Source organism: Lipophrys pholis, assembly GCF_963383615.2.
Source record: "Lipophrys pholis genome assembly, chromosome: 16".
NCBI classification, from domain to species: Eukaryota; Metazoa; Chordata; class Actinopteri; order Blenniiformes; family Blenniidae; genus Lipophrys; species Lipophrys pholis.
Window position 1 is genome coordinate 4513752 of NC_137634.1, and position 7881 is coordinate 4521632.

Below are 7881 nucleotides of genomic sequence, written 5' to 3' on the forward strand. Positions count from 1 at the left end.
GGTGAAACAAAAAAGCGAAAGGTCAAAGTGAAAGAGGGACAGCCACTCCCACTCCCTCCTCCCGGAACCAATCAAAGTTGACGTTCGACTTCATTATGACACTTTGACAGAACCTGGAAAGTCTGGCAACTGGGCCAGTGGGGTTACTGTGTGTGTGTTTGTGTTTTTCGGGTGAGTTGTGGCGGGATGTGGGGGGGGGGGGGGGGGGTCTCAGAGAGGACTGATTACACAAGCCAGCGATACAGGCAGCTGCACAGGCACAGTCCCCCCTGGCACTGTTGGTTCTGCCTGATTATTTAACAGGAGCAACTGGAAGTGGTTGACATGGTTTCATGGGCTTTGTGCAGTGCACACTCCTCAATTATGGATGGGAAAAGTGACACTGTGACAGCTGTAGCTCTCAGGGGGTCGGCGAGGGAGGCAAAGTGAGACGCAGGGAGAGAGAGAGAGGGAGAGAGAGAGGGAGAGAGGGAGGGAGAGAGAGAGGGGGAGAGGGAGGGAGAGAGAGAGAATGCAAGGAGTAATTCTTTCCTCCTCGAGCGGGAAGATATGAGACCGTCTGCAGCATAGATCTCACACACACACACACACACACACACACACACACACACACACACACACACACACACACACACACACACACACACACACACACACACACACACACACACACACACACACACCTTCCCCCTCTTCTTGTTAAATTAAATATGCCCTGAAAATGACGGGAGGGGTGGGGGTAATGAGGAAATTATTCACAATCCCTGACATGCTTTAAATCAGATTATACTCTCCGCCTGCCTCGCCGGGGCCGGTCGAAAGACACAGACCAATCCATTTCTTGCTTAAGGCACACCGCCTCCTCCTCCTACACACACACACACACACACACACACACACACGCACAGACACACACTAAGAGGTATAGAAAACCTCATCTGCATCCATCACAGTTAGGGACAGGGGACTGAGGAGAGGTGAATTATCCGGAGCCTTCCCCGTGGCTGGATGCGAAACGCAAAGCGGGCTCGGACCCGCTGCCATCTTGGAGAAGCATTAAGCCCCAATCCTTGAGGGAGCCAAACTGCGAGTGGAAGAGACAAGCCAAAAGAGCGTGGTTTCCCCAACAGCAGGCCGTCTAATGAAATGCATATTAACTAGCGGAAGGGGAGGGACGGATCCAGGGAAGCAGAGGTGGGTGAGAGAGACATCACAGGCTCCAGCCCGCCACACTATTCTGACAGCACACATGCCATTATGTACCTCCAGAGAGGAGACACAGGGCCCATTGTTTAGCATTAAGGGCTCTTATACTAAGAGACATCCTCACCGGTGCACCCTGCAATTACGTGGTAATGAGGTCTGTGTGTTTCACATGTCTTGAGGGGTTGTAGGACTTAGAGCAGCGCGGCGCATGCCGCTTCGTGGAATCTGAGTGACTGTAACTCCTCCAGTAAATCAATGAGGCACTATTGCAGCCATCGTGCGTTATCCTGCATTTCCGTTCAGCAGTGACCTTGCGAGCAGCGTCGACATGTAGGATCTATGGTAATGTATGCAAATTAAGAGCACTGATTGCATAAATTGGAGCTGAAGATGTGCGATTCAATATGCACGCCCGTGTTTGTGTGTATGCAACGCATGCCCTGGATGCGGTGGGTCACGCTGCCCACAGCTACTTTGGTGAAAGCCCACAGCTGGAGGCGCTTGGATGGCCCGGGTCTCTGAGGCAAAAACATTCAGCTTAAACAAACACAGCCGGGCAAGAAAAGTCAATCACACACACACGCAGGTGCAGAGAGAAATGTATATGCACAAGATCGCCCGAGTACACACACACACACACACACACACACACACACACACAGCACGCCTAATTTGCTCAATTTCTGCTGTGTGGGCTCGTTTGCAACAAACACAACCTCCGACTATTTATTCGGCAGTGCAGCGGTGCTGTATATACCTGCATCCCATTGCACAACAAGTTAATCTGCATGGAGGCATTATCCTCGCTCTTCAGTTACTGGGATGCCTTCCAAATCCTCTAGTTAGTGTGATTCATCTTACAGTAGAAATACACTAAGTAGCCCTTATCTGAACCTGAGGTGAGCCAGTGTTAACCATCCTGCTACTGCCACTGTTTTCCCGGGCCGGGAGCATCCGTCTGCGCTTGTCCCCCGAGGACAGCGCGGGAGAGATCGAGTAAGCTGTTATCTTAGATATCTGCCACCACAGCCGAAGCCAAGGGCAGTAACAACAATTATGACAGAAAAAAGGTATGGACACAGAGGGATTGAGGCCGGGGACAAAACGTATGATATACAAACAGAGTGATGGAAATGGGGACGCGGGGAGAGGTTAGAAGTGTCTGCCTTGTGCCTGAGCAGTAACAATGGCTTCCCCCAGATGAATGGCTGCCAGTGGATGTCCTGAAATAACCGCAGACACTCGAGGAGGACCACGGGAGGCAGAACAGATGCTGGTGGCTCACTGTTTCACACCCTGAATGCAGGGACGCAATGAATGTGTCAAAACAGCACGCTCACTTTATGCAAATTTTATGTAGGATTAAAAACATAACGGCACAAAACTCACATTTCATCAGAATCAATGCGTATTGATCTCAGGGTATATAACATTGGAGTGATGGTCACATGATGCCAGCTATTACACACGGGTCATATTGAGTGGGAACTTCTGAATAAACCTTTATCGTTTTGCATTTCAGTGTGTCATTCACCATGTTGCTTTGGATGATAAGGCATTACTTTTAATGATTTAACCGTCACACAACGATCTGCCACTAGTCGGCGCTACAGAGCCGTCAGACAGCAGGAGAGTCGAGAGTGAACTTCAGTTGTAAAAACTGTGTGATGGGATGTTGGAAAGGTGTGCTTTGGCAAAACGAGTGCCATTTCACAGTAGATTAATTTAGAAAGTGAACACAGGGGAGCATGTGGAAGAAAGTGGATCATAATCGTTTTATTGGCGCAACGCGGACACAATCAACTCAGGCTAGCTGTGCTCGATCAGGACAATTTGATATCGTTTGCCAAGACGCACAAAGATCCCAATCTGTCCAGGGCCCCGTGTACACGACTATGTTTCCAGTGAAAACACGAGTCGTTTCCACGGAAAAGGCAGGGACGGTGAAAACGATGCAGTTTTCATGTTGGGCCACTAGTGGGTGCTGTTTTTGTAGTGACATGTGTGCACCTGGAACACCCAAATCTTTCCATTTTTCCCTTGTAAATGGGGCCTCTGAAAATAACGCAGCTCATCACAACCATGAAAATTAGTTGCCAGGAACATCCCTCCGTGTAATAACTGAAGACTTTCATTCCTGATCAGCCGTAACATGAAAAGTAATGGCAGCTGATGTGAGTAACGCTGATTTCCTCTCAGGAAAGGCCCCCTGTCAAAAGGTGGGGCGTATAAGGCAGCAGGTGGACAGTCAGTTCACATAACATCAGAATATGTGTTAGAGGCGGAGGAAATGAACGAGGCCATGCAACCGAGCAATTCTGACGGCGGCCAAATTCCGCCTGCTGCAGGACAGCGGCGAGCTCAAGGCTTATTGATGCACGATGAGCAGAGGTTGGGCTGTGTGGTGTGATCAAACAGAGGAGATACCAAACTGAGTCAAACCACAACAACATGGTGGAAAACAGGACCGCAGCTTGATTTATTACATCTGGTTTGCGCCATCTTTTGTATCGGGAGCTTGCAAGCAGCAAGAGCTGAGAAACCTTGAATTCACGTGGAAGTTACTCTCACACATAGAAATCCTTCTGGCAATGTGGACGATGATCTACATCAGCAGTAGCAAACACAGTGGTAAACTAGTGCCATAACGATCTTCACATTTAAACTTTAAAGTATTTTTTTGTTGTTGTCATGCAGATTATCATTGATGAAAATGTCTGTATTTTCACAAAAACAGATTACAAAAAATGACGACGTCTTAACATAAAGCCACATTTAATGACAATTTCTGCAAAATGCAGCGAAATCTCCAATTAACTTCTCATATAGATATTACATTATACAAACTCACTTTGAGGCTATTACCAGTTTGCTGTCTTTCATATCTTTGCATCACTGATATCTCGGCTCGGGTTTCAGTGATGCGTTATGTCAAAAAAAAAAAAACACAACTGTATTTTCTTTGAAATCTTTACATTGGTTCCTGGTTTGGCTGGATTGGAGCCTCTTATGGAGACTTTTTGGGGCCTTGTAGCACCGCATCATGTAATAATGGTGCAAAATGTAATAACGGAATACATTTTCAACTCATTATGTAATAACGCCACATTTTGTTGTAATATTCTGCTGCATTTTATAATAACTTGTCACATAATGCAGCAGTTTTTACAGAATGTGGGTGAAATGATTAAAGGCACTCAGTGGCACTTTACAATCTGGTTTCATTTCTTCAAGAAAAAAGAAATGGCTGGTGGAAATACTGATTGTCTTGTAACTTTAAAAAATCCACCAGCCACAACGGCAGGTGATCTAAAAAGTGACATAGAGTGACAAAGAATTCTAGACCAACTGAATCTTCATTTATTATTATTAAACATGGAACCATGCATACGGATAAAGGGCCAAATTTATCACATAAGGCACTAAATTATTACGTTTGCTTAAGAAAAGAGGCAAAAAAGAGAGAAAAGAGACCCACATTTTATAATAACTGGTGCAATATGTAACAAGCTATTACAAAACGTGGGAAAGTTTATTTGAAATTATTCCATAATGAGTTGAAAATGTATTAAATCATTACATATTGCACCATTATTATATAATGCGGTGCTACAGACCTCTTTTGGGTCTTATGTTTGACATCCCTGATTTACATTCCTTACAATGGCAACTTTAAGCATAATAATACACCCTGCCTGGGGGCAATATTGATCAGAGTTGCACCAGTTGACTCTGAATTGCTCAAATCTCAATCTTTTGGAAAATCAAGTGCCATTTATGGAGGTTCCACCACGCAACTTCCAGAGTCTGTATCTGGTGGCACAGGACCAACCTATGCAATATAAAGGATATAGTTTTTATGTTGCAGCTGATCAGATTAATCTCCCAGACCAACTTCACTCGATCCATACATCTCCACACACGAGGAATCAACAGTTTATTTCATCGATTTCACCGCATGCCGAAACGTTTTCCTCCTACATTGACGGTGAAAGCAAAAATAAATAAATAAATAATTAAATAACAGAGAGGATCACAGGCCACAGATTTTCTCATCTGTGTAAACTGAGCACTAAGAATTTCTGATCCAACCGTGTCTGAGCAGATTGCTTTGATTTTGTGCAGCGGTGCTCGGATGTACGACACACTCTGGTTACCTCAGCTTTTCCTCCCCGGGCTTGATGCAACAGGAGCTGCTGCCTCATCTCCGTCGCTCTCCTTTCCCCACGTGACGCGTCTGGAGGGGCGGCTGCAGGTGTGGCTGGAGGTCACGCATAATTCCACGATTTTGCCGGCCTGCGAGAGCGGAGTGGAGGAACATCGTCTGCACAAGGACGGCGTCGTATTTTAGAGCTGACTCAACTTCTTATGAGGCATAAAGGACCATTTGCTGTGACTGAAGGGTTCAAATCCCAAGGTTTTCTGCATTAAAATGCTGCCGAGCTTATAAGGACACAAAAAAGAAAAAGAAAAAAAAAAAGAGTCTATTACATCTTTATATTCCTACGTCTAAAGAACCTGAATCGTTTAAACATGCACCAACAAATCTTCTGAATTTCACCATAACACATGGACAAGCCCCTCTGTGAATTATGACAGTGCCAGGATTTTGTTTGCCGTTATACTTCTTCAAAGCCTATAATGTATGCTTTCAATAACCAGCAGTTCGGGGGGGAAAAACAAGGTTTTCCATCTGCCGCCTGCTTTTCTTGTGTCATCTTGTATTACAGATCCTGTTGAGGCCATAAATAGTTGATAATGCTGGCGTTGTATGATTCTTATTTTAATCTTCCAAGGCACAAAGGTCTTATGGGATCAGCTTATAAAAATACATTAGGATGCAAGGTCAATCAAGTCTGCGGCGCTGAGCGCTGGGGAATAAATATGCTGTATAGGTTTCCTTCTCTGCTGGAAACAATGAGGAAAATTTATGAGGATTATCGAGAAAAATATGGAGAATAGGGGGGTGGGGGGGCGGGGCAGGGGGGGTGCTAAAAGCTTGTATGCTCTACCTGTGTAGCTGTTTTACTCCTTACCGCACAGACAGACAGCTCCAGCAGTGGCTAGTGTAATTAGCTTTTGGCAATCAACATAACATTATTTGCTTAATGAGAGAGAAAAACAAATGGTATCCATCCTACTGGCGGAGGGGCTTAAGAGCAATCAAACGCACAACATCATTAAGACGCCTGCTTTACACTCCAAATTAGCATGAAACAGAAAAGATAATTAAGTTGAGGTGGAGGTTAGTCCTACCGGAGATAGATTTTTTAAACAAATAATTGTGCTTTGTTATTAATGAGGCATAAACAATCACGCAGAGTTTAATATATTTTCCACGTGCTGCGAAGGACCAGTCATGCTTGAGAGGTCGACTTGCTCTCAGCTAATAGAAGCATTCAAATCCAATCAAGGACTCCAGTGAAGGTAAAGAGGCGTGGTGTGTGTGTGTGTGTGTGTGTGTGTGTGTGTGTGTGTGTGTGTGTGGGGGGGGGGGGGGGGGGGGGGGGGGGGGGGGGGCATTCCGCCGCCCTGTAAGAGGGGATTTCACCCTTGAACTGGATGAATCGGAACGAAGCACTTCAGTCGTCTGCTAGTCAATAATAACATATTGGGAGGCCGACTGCAGACACCTGACATGCAACACAGAGCCAAAGCGTGCGTCTCCGTCACAGTGTGATCACGAGCTGGCATCCATTTCTAATTCGCACAGCCACAGCGTAATAAAGGCACCGGTTTGGCGGTGTGGGTGCGTGACAGCTAAGTGCTAAGAGCACCTTGTTATCATGATTTAAACAAAGGTGGAGGATGGCGTGTGCACCCTCAGGACCTTGAGATAGATGGGATGAGAGACAGCGCGATAGTGGGAGATAGAGTTATAGTGTCTGGGTATATACACAGAGTTTATCAGGGAGAGTTGGGCCTCATTTGCATTCACTACAGACCGGCAGCCGCGGCACACAACGAACCGAGACCACCACCACCACCACCACCACCCCCCCCCCATCCCTCGAGGGAGCTGCTGCTGCTGCTCCTGTTCTTCTTCTTGCCTGGGAAGAAGAGACGCCCGGCCTCCTGTGCTGATGAGCAAGCATGATTTTATTAAGACTAGAAAACAACAACAACAACGAGACAAATGAGAAGCGGGGGGGGGGGGGGGGGGGGGGGGGTAGCAATGCTTAGGACATGAACTCTTTCCTGAAACCATCAAGGTGAGGCTTTCAAATGTGTTTCTGACTCTGTCAATAGATTTCATCAGTTTATATCATAACTGCCACTTAGGTGGTAAACTGCTGTACACATTCATATTCAAATTCCTCTATGTTAACAGCTCTTGAACTCCTCATTAACAGAAATATGCAACGAGCCAACGACATGACAGCCACCCAATGCCTTCAGCCTCGTAGCCATGGTGAAAAGAGACGAATCTGCAAGGAAACATGATTTAAATGACTTTGAACTTGGCGTGGTCGTCGCTTTGAGTCTTTCACAAGCCGCTCATCTACTCGGGTTTTGCCATTAGGGCCTTGTAGATGCCAAAAGTCGTTGAAAATGATGGTACACAGCGACAGAAAAAAAAGAAGAAGAAGAAGTAAAAGGAACAGTCTCCAGTCAGCGAAGAACAGGAAACTGCAAATGCACTTCACATCGAAATCACAATAGATTGGGGTGGAA